We start from the raw sequence: 13,582 nt of genomic DNA, 5'->3' as shown, positions 1-13,582 counted from the left end.
CTCCCCAGGAACCTTGGGCTGGAGGGGCTTTGTCCCAGACCTGCTCCTGCTAAAAGTGAGGTTTAGGTGGGTTTTCAATGTGCAGGTCAGTTCTTGCCTGGCCTTTCTGGAGCAGGGAATGCTGCTGAGCCAAATCCCTCCCCTGAGGCAGCCCCGTGTGCAGGATCAGCCTCTGAGGGTCCTGGGGGGTGACAGGGGCAGAGACCTCCCCAGACAGGTCATACCTGGGGTTTACAGGCACTCAGCCCTGGGACCCCGTGTTCACCATCCCAAGGGATGTCACAGGGTCCATTTTCCCCTCAGTCAAGGCTGCAGCACCAAGCCTGTCCTGTGACCTGTGTGCAGCTAATCAGAGAGGGAGGTTGTGTTAATTAACCTCCTAACGTGCCACCAGGCAAATGTCACCTGGAATATCCATCCCCTGAGCACCTAAAGAACAGAGCAATGTCAACAAATTGGGCGGGATTCAGAGAAGAGCAATAAAAATGATGAAAGGGCTGGGCTGATTTATGAGGCAGGATTAAAAGAGTTACATCTGTTTAGTTTAGCAAAATGATGGCTCAGGGTGGGATATGGTGTCTGTCTGCAAGTGTCAGAGGGGTGGACATACCCCAGGAGGATGGGAATTATTGAGTCTGGTTTAAATGGGAGTCATGAGATTAAATAAAGGAAATAATCTTTGTGGCTGGGTAGAAGGAAAAGTGTTTCAAAGTTAGAGCCCAGTTCCTGTGTGGAATAATATCCCTAAGGAAATAGGTGAAGCTGAATTGTTAGAGGGGAGTTTAGGAAACAGAGCACCAGGGAAAACAGCCCAGGAGGTGGAAATGCCAATTCCTGTGATTCCAGCCCTGCCATGAGAGCAGTTAGGACATCCAATGCTTTGATGTGGGCAAGGAAAGAGAGGGAACAGAGGGGAAAAAACCCAACCAACCCCAAAAAATGGTACAAATTTTCTACATGCTTAGAACTGTGAATTCAAAAGGGAAGAAATTCAAACCATTAGTGCAAGCTTCCCAAAGAGTGCCACTGCCAGGGAAGGGTTGTGTAATCCCATCCATGGGATTTCACAACCCTTCCCTGTTGTGACCTTGTTCATCCAATGGTGCTGTGAACCCAGCTCAGGATGGGGTGGGAACCAAAATAAAGCCATTAACAGGCTCCTGGTCACCCTAATGGCTTCTTATTTGCACAGGGTCTTGGCTAACAATAATTAAAAGAAAAAGGTTTTTCCCCTGTAATTGTGAAAAGAAGTAAAGGGGGGGAAAAGGTAATAATATGAAGAGAGTAACTCCATGTTCCAAACAAGAACCATATGTTGACTTATCATGGGAAATATGTAAATACAGGCTGGAGCTGATCTGGAGCACATGTTGTTAGTCATGAAGCAGCTATTTAAAATTCCATGGCTGGATCATTAACTTCACAGTATCCTTTATGGAGGACAACAGAGGGCAAATAATCAGAGTGGCACTGAAAATAGCCTTTTTCTGAAGAAATCTCCTTTGGCTGGGTTTTATAGGAAGGGTTGTATGGGATCCTTTGTGATCTGCCAGCTGAATCAGAGTGGGGTGAGCTGGGATGGCTTTCTGCTGTGCCACTGGGGTGTCCTGCCCCAGAAATTCCCTTGGGAGCTCAGGAATGGTCCATTCCCACCCCATCTGGGAGCAAAACAGCCACAGGAGGCTCTCACTGATGCCTCAGCCCTGGGTCCCCCTTGCAATGTGCTTCACCTGGAAGGAGGTGGTGACTGATCACACAGAGGAGGGTTTGTCCTGAGCTCTCTCTAAAGCTGTGGCTGTGCAGAGCTGCTGCTCACCCTTTGCTTTGCTGTGTGCTTTCTTAGTCATCCCGGGCAGGTCACTCCTGCCTCTCATCTCTTCCTTTCCTCAGTCGATCCAGACAAGAGGAGCTCTCTCTGGGGCCAGCTGTGATCAAAGCAGGGCTAGATTGAAAGAGATTCCATAATTAGGGAAAAAACTCATAAAACGCAAGAAAGAGATCCTGGACCCCAGAGAAGGCTCTGCCTTAAGCAAACGCTTTAGAGCAGTGAAAGGATGGATTTAGGCTGACTCAGGCACTGGGATCAGCGTTGCCTCGTCCCTCCTGGGCTGCACAAGGACAGAAACCCCCCAGAGGCTGTGCTGTGCCCCCTGTTTTGGTGTCTTTGTGCAGCAGCATCTGCAGAGAGGCTGGGCAGAGGCAGGGTGAGAGGCTGAGCAGGCTGCAGGGGTTAAAGGCATTGCCAAGCCTCTAAATTGGGACCAAACCCATCAGCATCCTCAGTTTCCATCCCAGAGCTCTGGCAGGAGGCAAAAGTCCTGATTTGCACATGCTTGGGTATTGCTCAATGGTTTGAAAAATAATTTAAATAAAATCTGTTTCTGTGTCAGTGTGGACAGAATTCAGAGCCCAGCTTGCTCAGCAGTGCCCAGTGTGAGCTCCATTCCCACAGGGAGGGGGCCCAGGGACAGCCCCAAACAGGGGTTTGGGTTCTGGTGCTCTCTGGGAGGTGCTGTGTTAGTGCTCCATGGGATGAGCTGATCTTGGTGGAATGAGAAGGGCTCAGGAGCAGCTCAGGCCCCACCACAGGAGCCTCTGCCTCCCCACAGCTCAGGGGCTGCTGAGCAGTGCCAGGAGACACCCCTGGCACTGGGAAAGGCCTCCACAGGCTTTTTCATGGGGCAGAACAGCCTACAAAACAGGATTTCCGCCCAGGTTTAAGCATTTTGGCTGTAATTTGGAGGGACAGAGGGAAAGGGAGCGACCTTGATCACTCACTGCTGGCGCAGAGCTCCTGGGCAGGTGTGACTGGGCCAAGACTCTTCAGATCTGCTCTTGGTAGCTTCAGTGAGTGCCCTGACATCCCCAAAGCTGCCCCAGCATCACTCCCAACCCCTCATCCCACCTCCCAACCCTCACCCAGAGCCCTGAGCCCGTGTCCCCTGCACAGGCCAAGTGCCACCAATGCCATCTCAGGGCAGGGCTGGGATCAGAGCAGACAAGCAGCAAGAAAGGAATCTGGAGGAATCAAAATCATCAAAAAGTTGTTGGAAAAAGAGAGAGCTAAAGGAGAAGCTTAGAGGAAGCCATTAATATTAATTCAGGGAGATAACAGGAGTTCAATGGCCTCATGAAAGAGCAGAGGAATCACAACTGCGAGTGCAGGAGCCACTGAGGAAGAGATGGGAGCTGCTCTGAGATGCTCCACACTGAACAAACCCTGCTGTTGTAAATCTGGAGAGCTGCACCTCTCCTCTGCAGGGCACAGGGGCTGATGTGACAGGGAGATCCAGGAGGAGCAGGGCTGCAAATTGGCTGTGTCAGCCCAAGGCATCAGCTTTACGGGGTGCTCTCGACTCAGCCATGACTTGACCCAAGTTACTGCTCAGAATTCAGGGTTCCAGCTCCCCCTGTGCTGCACAGAGCAATCAGCAGCCCCAGGGGTCAGGGCAAGGCTGGGGCCCTGCCTGTGCCCCACATTAATGGTTAATGAATGGCTAATTATGTGCAGAGCACTAGGGGTGCTCCAAGCCCCAGGATGAAGCCAGTGCAAGGTGAGGTCAGATAATAACAATCATTTCATCTTAGAAACCACCCAAAAGCCACCCCAGCCTCTCCTGAGTGCACAAACCCAGGCTGCAGGAAACTCTCACCTCCCTGCAGTGTCAGCTTAGGGCTTTTCTTTGCTTCACTGCCAGCTCAGGTGCCTGGATTGCCTTGTGCAGGTGTGTTATCCAAACTGGTCCTTGCTTTGTCCTCAGGGTGCCCAGCTGTGAGGCTCAAAGCCTCCAGGAGAGCCCTGCAGAGAGCGGCTGGCCCTTAGTTTTAGTGTCTGATTCCTTCTGGCTGTCTGGGCTCTGCATCTTGTTTGGTTTTCAGTTCTGTTATTGGCCCTGTCTTCTGTTCAGCCCTGTCAGTTACCCCAAAAGAAACATTGTTCCTATTGTAGTAGTAGTAGTAGTAGTAGTAGTAGTAGTAGTAGTAGTAGTAGTAGTAGTAGTAGTAGTAGTAGTAGTAATAATAATAATAATAGAAATTATAAATTTTATTATTCAAATAATAATATAATAATAAAATAATGACAATAATAAAATAAAATTATTATTAAAATATTATTTATTATTTATTATTATTTATTATTATATAATGTAATAATATTATTATATTATATAATAATATATACTTATATAATAATTATATATAATTATTATTATATAATAATAAAATAATGGCAATAATAAAATAAAATTATTATTAAAATATTATTAATTATTATTATTATTATTATTATTATTATTATTATTATTATTATTATTATTATTATTATTATTATTATTATTATTATTATTATTCCCTGTGTTATTGTTGCTCATGTAAAAGTCCAGGTGGGGTTTGGAGGAATGATAAATGGGTCTGTAGAAGAGGATTTGCCAGGCTGGGGACCAGGGTCTGGTTGGTGATGCTGTCAGGATTATGTCAGCATGTCCCCACATTGTCCCCACCAGCCCAGGCTGGATCACAATTGGTGTCTGGCTTTATTCTTTATTCTGGGTGGCTGGAGTGGTGATGGGGTTGAGGTGACCCAGGGGTGATGTGGGGCTGGGATTTGCATGGAAACCCAACTTTTAGGAGCTGTGGATGAACAGGCAGGAAGCTGGAACTGAACCACTGCCTTTGGGGTCTCCTGATAACAGAGTTTGTTTAAACTTCCATGATATTTTGAGAGGAAGCAATATTTGCTCTTTTGTTGGGGTTTTTATTTTCTCCTTGTGTTTTGACAGTTTTGTTTCACTGGGGCACTTTTATGAGGAGCTTTTTATTATTTTACTGTGTTATTCATCTGCATTTTAATTGCACACAATAAAACTTGAAAGCTCCCAGCAGAGAAAATCCTATAGTACTTCCCATCCTGTCCCACTGGGGATGAATTGCTGGGGTCACATCGTTTGTCAACAAACAGGGCTGAATCCTTTCCAAGAAACACTGATTTTCCTGAACTATAAAAGTGATGACTTTTAATTGGTGCTGTCAAATGGTTTCATTTAACCTGCCTTCATTTTGGTGTGTTTGGAACGGGGCTGGTATTGTCTGGAGGCAGGATGAGAGGGACCAAGAGCACCAAGAGTTCTTGGTGAAATGTGTCATCCCAAAATCCCTCATCTTGGTGAAATGTGTCACCGCAAAATCCCTGATCTTGGTGAAATGTGTTGTCCCGAAATCACTGATCTTGGTGAAATGTGTCATCCCAAAATCCCTGATCTTGGTGAAATGTGTCACCCCAAAATCCCTCATCTTGGTGAAATGTGTCACCCCAAAATCCCTGATAAATGCTGGCACCATTGTGCCAAGGGAGGATCCTGCAGCAGCTCCACTCTGCATCCTGTGTCCTGCACCTGCAGCACTGCTGGGCTTGGCTTAACTCTGCAGAGAATTGTCTGAAACCCCTTCACATTCCCCCAGTACAGCTGGGTTTGCTCTCTGGTCTCCAAACCCCCAAATTCCCAGCTAAATCCTTCTGGGTAAATCCCTGCAAAGCTCCCCTGTGAAGCTCTGGGGGGATTGGAAAGAATTCCCCAGGGGTTGAGCCCACCCTGAGCCTGGTTCCTCACCCAGCCAGACCCACACACCAGAATTTCACCCCACAGTCCCACCAGAACCAGCTAATTCTGCAGAAAACAACCCAAAATTCATCTCTGTCTCAGAGTTTAGACCTTCAGGTCTCTGTGCACAAGCCATGGAGCTCTCGCTGGTTCCCTTAGAGCACATCAGCATCTTGAGCTTGAAGGATTATGGTCTGTAAATCACTTTACTCTCCACCTCTCTGTGGCTCACCCTTGTCTGAGTCTCTTTCTCCATGTAATTATTAAAGAAAAAAAAAATCAGCAAGTTAAAGTTTTCATGCAGAAAGGGAAGCAGCTCAAATTGCATCCAGAAAAAAAAAAAAGAGTATTCTTCTATGAAAACATCATCCCTCCATTCCCTCTGCCCGCCCCCAGCTGATATTTAAGGGATCAGAAGCAGCATTGCAAGGCAGCATTTAAATCAGCCCAGCTTCATGTATTCCTGCACCTGTGTTTCTCATCAAACCTGCTACCAAAAGGACTGGTTAAAAGTGCTTTGATCTGACTTTAAATATCCCCAAACATCAGGAACTGGAGGTATTTTAATATGATTTTACTGGAACTGCGCCGATTTAAGGAAAACAGAGCCCAAAATTAAATTCATATTTTCCGTAAGTCCCTGGAGTTGGGAAGGAGGAGATTTTTGCTGGGAGTGGGGATGGCAACAGGATAACCCCAGCTCTGCACTGTGGCTGCTTCCAGGAGCATCTCTGGAGCAGCACTTTGCCATCAGCTGTGCACAGGAAGAAATTTTCTGCTCCTTCTTTTTTTTGAGATTTTTTTATTTGTTTGTTTTCTTCAGTTCCCCCCCCCCCCCCCCCCCCCCACTGCATTTAAGATCTGGGTTTATCTCTGTAAGTACAGAGCAGGTGTCACATTTTCACATCACCCTTCACAGCAAACATCTCCTCAGTCCAGAGGAGCTCCTTGTGCTCAGGTTTGAACACAGTGACTCCAGTGCAAAATCCTGAGTGTGATTTAAATGCTCAGGGCCTGAGTGCAATATAAATGTGATTTCACCTCGACCTGCCCTACTCCATCCCACACACCCTCTTCCCTCAAGGGAGTCCTAGAAATCCTCTCTCCATCCTGCTGCACCCTGCACCCTCCGAGCACGGAGAGGTTCTCTGGAGCATCTCTCCTCAGCTCCCAGCCACCTTTGCAGAGCAGCACCGAGCCAGAAACTCAAGCACCCCCCTGTTTGTTGCCTCCCATCCCCTTTTCCCTCCCCTCTGGAGAGTTTGTGTCAGGGTTTTGGCATGACACTATTTTTAGCTCTTTCTCTCCTGCGTCAGAGGCACGGCCGATGTCACCTGGCAGCACCAGGCTGGGGATTCAGCCTGCAGAACAGCTTTAATAAGGAGTTTATTCTCAGGCTACCTGCTCAGCAGATGTTTCTGTTTGTTTTGGTTTATGTTGACTTTAATTCTGCTCCTAATGTGCCTTTTATAACATCTTCTGGCAGTACTTCTAGACCCCTCTGTTGTTCAAGGCAGAGCTTGGGCGGCTCTGAGCTTTGTTATCTTCAGATCTCTGCAGTTAGACTTAAAGAACTTGCTAAAACACTCAGCTGCAAGCTTTTTTCCCAGGACAGCACAGGATTTTCCCAGTGCTCCTGTGTGTCTGCTCTCCTTGCCCTTGCAGGAATTGAGGCATCTTGCTGGGAGCAGCCCAGCTGCCCCTTCAAAGCACAGCTCTTCTGCAGCCATGGCCCACAGCACCAAGCTGCAACACGCTGCAGATTCCCCTTCCCTTCACCCCTGGATAAAAACCCTTCACTTTAAAAACTAGGATGGTGTTTTTGGACAAACGAGGCTGGCTGAAGGAGAAGGAGAAGTGTAAGCACAAAAAAGAATGAGCCTGCTCTAGGTGTGCTGGTGGGCTCATCAAAAATAAGATGCGTGCCCAGACAGGGCAGGCTGAAGGATTATCTCCCATCCTGAGGGGAAAAAAAAAAAAGACTTTGGTTTCCCAGTGGCCAATTGTTTGGCTGGACATTGATTGAGAGCTGAGGCTCAGATAAAGGCTGGAGGGTTGGCGATAATATCAAAAAGGCAGTCGGAGTCTGGGGCCAGCCAAGTTGTCATTTCCTAATTCTGCTGCTGCTGCTGTCATCCAGCCTTCTGGGACTCTGCAGAGTCTGGAGTGAACTGCTAAAAAAGTGTTTTAAAAATCGTGGCAAACTCTTATTCCAGAGTGGTTCTCTCCACCACAGCCCCAGCTCAGCCGTGGATATTGTGCTAAACTTCAGCATCTGATCAAAAAAAAAAAAAAAAAAGAAAAAGAAAAAAAGAAGATAAAACACATAGGTAGAAATCAATGGAGCCTTTAAAGGCTGTGCTGTGAAAAAGGCTGCACTTCGCTGTTGTCTTTCTGAACCCTGTGAAATGCTGGGAAACTGTTTTTAATAAACAAGAGTTCAAACAGTGGGGCTCCGTAGCCAACAGTCACGCCTTAAACTCTAAACTTTACATGAAAACTCTCAGATCCCTTTGAACTCTTTTTTTTCTTCCCTGGCAGAGGATTCCAGTGTTTATGCATTTTTTTGAGATTGCTGGCGGGATCATGAGGAGGGTTTTAATATTTTTTTTAAACAATCTCCTGCCTTCAGAAACCATTAATGCCCACTAAGAAACATCAAGGCCTTGCTTTGAAGTGCCTTCTGGCTACAGCCCTCTTACACTCTTTGGTTACTGTGCAATCAAATAATTAAATGGAGTCTAAAAAAATTTGTTTTACCTGGTAATTAACCACCCCACACTGGACAGTTGCAAGGGGTTGTAAAGGCATTGCAAATCTACAAAGACCTGAAACACAAAAGCACTCATGCTCCTAGGAGAAGTGAGTAGACATTTTCTCCCTGCTTTGGCAACCTTTCACACTGGCAAGGTGAGAGCTCTCCTTCCTCTTCCCCTCGTATCCGAGGTCAGGGCAGTGAATCCCAAAGGAGAAAGAGCAGAACACAGAGTCATAAATTAGCAAAGCTAAACTCTCGAACATTTCTTTTTTTCTTTTTTTTTTTTTTTTTTCATTTGTTTGTTTGGTTTGGAATAAACAGCAAGGAAGAAAAGAAAAAAAAAAAAAAGCTGGAAATAGTATTTTGGCTAGTCCATGAAATGTTGGCAGTGGGGCCAGCAGCCATGCCCAGGGCCATGGAGCCCAGCCTGGGCAGGAGCTGTGTCTGCAGGCTCGGGGGGTTTGGCTCCGGGGAGCGACGATGCCACCGCAGCCATGGGGACACCAGAGGTGGCAGGACCTGCTCCAGCTCATCCTCCTCTGCAGGGCTGGCCAAGAACAGCTCAGTGACAGCTTCCAAAGAGCAGGAATGGGTGTGAGGGGGCCGGTGGCCAGTAATAATTCCGTGTCTGTGAGGACAGGGACAGGGCGAGGGCACCCACGGAAACTCCTCTCCCTTTGGATGGGAGCTCTCTGAAACCTGCTTGTTCCACTTCCCAGAAGTTAGCCGAGAAAGTTTTCTCTGGTTCCAACCTAAATTAGCTCTTCCTTCCTGGAGCTCTGCTTTGATCTGGGCATTTGAATCTCAATGCAAAATCCCGGAGCTTTGCCTGGTTTGTGCATGGCAGCACCACGGGCAGGGTTTAACCCCTCCACTGCTCTTCCAGCCAGACTGGCCTCTTTGCTGACCATTTCACCACTGTCTCCTTATTCCTGAATCACCCTTGGATACCAGCTGGTGCCACAGCATCATTCCCAGGAGCAGTGTCCAATCCCAAAGCTGGCCTCTGTCCTGCTGGGGCTGGTGGTTGGTTTGCCCCTGGAGGTGAAGACCCTCCTTTAACCTTTGTACCTGCAGAGGAGAGATGTTTGCTCTGGAACCTTTTGGAAAAGGATGGTTTGTCTGTAGAGATCCCAGAAACCTTTAGGGATGTGAGGATTGCAGGAAACCAGGGCTCTGGAAAAGGCACAAATCTTTTGTTCCCAGCTCCACCTGCGGATACTTTGAAGGGCTGGAGGGATTTTGGTGGCCTCTGTGCTGCCCCTGGGTGAGACCTTGGAGGGCCATGGTCTCACCCACCCATTTTAGGGCTGGGTGAGACCTTGCGGGGCCAACTGGGCTCAACTGGGACAACGCTGAGGGTGCAGCTCTGCAAGAGGGGGAAAGGGGAGAACCAAGGTAGGTAGCACCACCCCTGCCATGCATCCCATTTATCCTTTGCCTTTGGAAGGATTTGGGGGGAATGAGAGCTTGCTTTGAGCCAACACAGCAGAAGCAGGAGGAGAGGGAAGGCAAGGAGAGCTGCCAGGGCAGTGGGAGAGGGAGCAGGGAGTGCTGTGACTGCAGATGAGGAGCTGTGCATGAGCAATGACGAGGCGGCGCTTTCAAAGCAGGACCAACTGTGGGGTTCAGAGATGTTCCAGACTCCTGCAGGGCCCAAGACAAATGTTGAAAGCCAGAATTCCCAGAGGGTCTTTCTGTTTTCTTTTTTAGAAATAATAATAATAATAAAAAAAAGAAGATCTACCTGTCAAATCTTATCATGTGAAGAGCTGAATTAAGGAAGGCAAGACTTAATGGGCTTTCTTCCCTAAAAATAGATCTTCTCATGAAAGAGATGAAGGGCATTGCCCAGGGAGGTCAGCCAAAATTGTCTGAAATTATGCTATCACCTAGATCTGATGTCCAAAATTAGCCTCCTCTCTCACTCTGCAAGTTCAGTGCTCCCTGAAGATTAAACGCACCACAACACTCATTTAATTTAAAAGAGAGGCTAAAACATATGGCAGGCCATGGTTTAAATGGTTTAAATGTTAGAAAAATTCATCCTGGGACTTTTCATTATGATTAGTAGCATGGTAATGAGGGCAAGGGGGAAAGGAGTGTGTGCAGGGCTGTGTGGGGAGGCTGGGCAAGGCTGCGGGCAGGAATTGGGGACGTTGCTGGGAGGAATGGAAAGGACCTGAACCAGAGCTGCTCTCACCATCCAGAACCAGTCTGATCTTTTTTCAGAAGAGGAAGGAAGATGATTTGCCTTAAATAATTCTCCAGCCTCCAGTGTGTGGGTGTTTTCTGGGCTCTGTGATTAAGAGAGAGCATTTGAAAGCAATGGGATAGGAACCTCATTTAAAGACAGTGTGCTCCTTTCTTTTTTTTCCCCTTTTTAATTAATCTGAGGTTGCTACCGGAATGGAGTAGTTGGATGAAGGTGTTTGAGGAGCATGAGGTTAATGGAAGGTGAAAGAGGAAGGGAATACAGTTGCCAGTATGAGGCAGGCAGAATTTGAACCAGCAGATGCTCCAGCCCAGCTGACTCATGGGTTTGGAGGGAATAAACTCCCAGGGCAGGGGGGAGGAAACAACCTCAGGGAGACCTGAGGAAGCCTGAGGGCAACTGGACATGATCCTGATCCCAGCAGCTTGGGAAAGGAGGGGTTTTTTTTGTGGTACTTCACCAGTGCAAGGCATCCTCCCAGTACTGGTGCTTTCCAAAGTACCGTGTGGTGTCTGTTCATGAAGGAATAGGGGGTTTTATTTTTTATTTATTCCATGATCTCAGGGGCAGTTTTTGGATGTTTTGCACCCTTTGGGCCAGGGGATTCCAAACATTCAGGGCAGAGAGAGAACAGAAGTGTTTCACTGCTGTGATCAACCCAGGCCAGCAGAGAGGCCCAGGAGCGAGGGCTGGGAAGTTTTTATGCATCCAAATGCAGCCTGGTTTTTGCTGAAGAAAACCAAATGCAGGCTCCCAGGGTCCTTGTCCCCACTCAGAGAGGAGGAGCAGCCCTGCAGCTGTCCCTCCCCACTCAGCCCATCCCCATTCCCCACTGCCTCCAGCCTTGACTTGGGATGGAGCAAGACCACTGTGGCTGCTCGCCACATGCCCCAACAAATTCCAGCTGTGAAACACTTGGGAAAGTGTTTCTTTTTCCCAAAAAAAGCGCCTCAGGGCTTGCTTATGATTCCCAGCCTCCAGGCTTCACATCCCCAATGCTCCCAAGGACTGTTAAAGGTCCATCAACACATTTGAATTGGGCAGTGGCTGGGGCTGGTGTTTTTGTTGGATGGTCACACAGGGCTTTGAAGCTCCTCTGGCCACCACTCACCCCGGCAATTATCTACCACAGGCTGAGGCCACCTACCTCTGTGGGTGCTCTGGGGCTTCAGGAGCCTTTCCAGGCTGCTTTGAAGACAAAAAATTGCTCTAAGTGTTAAGAATTAGCGTGATTTGAGCGTGTGGAGTGGTTGGGGATCACTTGCTGCAGAGCTCAAGCCCTGCTCAAGTTTGCTCCTGTGGAGCAGAGCTCTTGTTATTGATGCTCCTCCTCTGGAAAGACCCAAAGCAGGACATTTTGGGTCCTGCTTCTGGAAAAGGACACAAATTTGGGACATTTTGGGTCCCTCCTCTGGAAAAGGACCCAAGCAGGGATATTTTGCATCCTTTCTCTGGAAAAGGACCCATGACAGGATATTTTGGGTCCCCTCTCTGGTAAAGGACCCAAACTGGAACATTTTGGGTCCCTCCTCTGCAAAGATTTAATACAGGATATTTTGACACCAGAAGCAGCTCTGTGGGCACCCTTTTTCTGCATGAATTTACATGGTTTTTGTTAAACCTGATAAACTTCAGCTAAACTTAAAAAAACCCCCCACTTGGGTCAAAATAAGGTTCTTACTCCCTCTCAATCTTCTGTACTGTGTAAAAAAAAATTTGGTTGGATGTTACTTTCAAGCTGTAAGAGCAGAACTTTCCCACGCTGCCTCTCCATTTAGCAGGGAACATGCCAGACCTGTAATCACCATCTTTATCCCAAGACAAGCTAAAAAACAAAATGTTTCTGAACTGCTGAAGGTAGGTGAACATTTTTCAGAGTGTCACATATTAAGGTGGTGTCTAACGAGCTCCATGTCCCACTTATAATTGAAACAGAAGAGAGTATTCACTTTTCATTCATTTTAAAAAGACTATTCAAATACCCTTTCATCTCCACTAAACAGCCTTGCCATGTATTTGAAGCCATTTTATATATTGTTTCTACAGACATCCAAAAAAACAGAGGTGAGTATTTTGGAACATTGATAGAAAGATGCAAAGGCTTGTGAGGCACTGAATGGCTTCAAGCTGCCTCAAACACATTCATCTTCCCAAGAAGAATTAGGCACAGTGTGATTCATTTTAATAGCAGAAGAAAAATAATACTACGATGTAGTGCTAAGTTCCCAACCTTTGATGGTAGACTAAAAAAAGAGAGAGAGGGGGGAAAAAAAAAATCTTTCTTCCCTTATGTTGTTGAAGTCTCCCTACACCCATCCGTTATGTCCAGCTTATCAATTAAGATGAACCCCATGAACTTCAGATGGTTTTTTTAAAACAAGGCACCATCCATTTAAATGTGTAAAACTGCCTGCAGCTCCCTTGAACTGCAGGATTCAGTCCCCAGCTCTGTGTACTCAGTGTGAAGTTGAGCCCTTTGATACAAGTTTTACTGATGTTTTAAATGAAGTCTTCTCAAACACACAAAATAACCCAGATAATTTAAAACCTCATAGAAAAAATAGGGTGGAGAGAGGGGAGGAAGGAAAAAAAAAAAAAGCCCTAGTCAGTGCCATTGGTGTGGCAGAAGCAAAGGGCTGGCTCTGGTTACCAACAGGACAGACCAAAAGCTGCTCCACAATTGCCTTCCCAGCATCTCTCACTTGAGCCAGGAAGGTCTGGGTGACAGCTGGGAGACAAATCCATGGTATGGGCAGCTCCCCTGAGGAACAAACTGAGCCCGTTCAGCTGTAAGAGGTGCTGTGCCCCACCAGTGAGGGGAAGGAGCTCCCTGTGCCTGTCCTGCCCAGCAGCTCCCAGCAAACCTCGCCCCAGTTCACCTTGGCCAACGTGGACACCCGAGCTGGGCTTTACAGAGCTGGGCATTGCCCTGAACGTCCCAGAGCTGAGTTTACTCTGCCATGGGATGCAGGCGGGCAGTCCCAGCTCATCACATCTGGGCAGGGCTGT

The sequence above is a fragment of the Molothrus ater genome, chromosome 19 (genome assembly GCF_012460135.2).
Source record: "Molothrus ater isolate BHLD 08-10-18 breed brown headed cowbird chromosome 19, BPBGC_Mater_1.1, whole genome shotgun sequence".
In the NCBI taxonomy this organism is placed as follows: Eukaryota; Metazoa; Chordata; class Aves; order Passeriformes; family Icteridae; genus Molothrus; species Molothrus ater.
Note: the sequence above shows the minus strand (reverse complement) of the source record.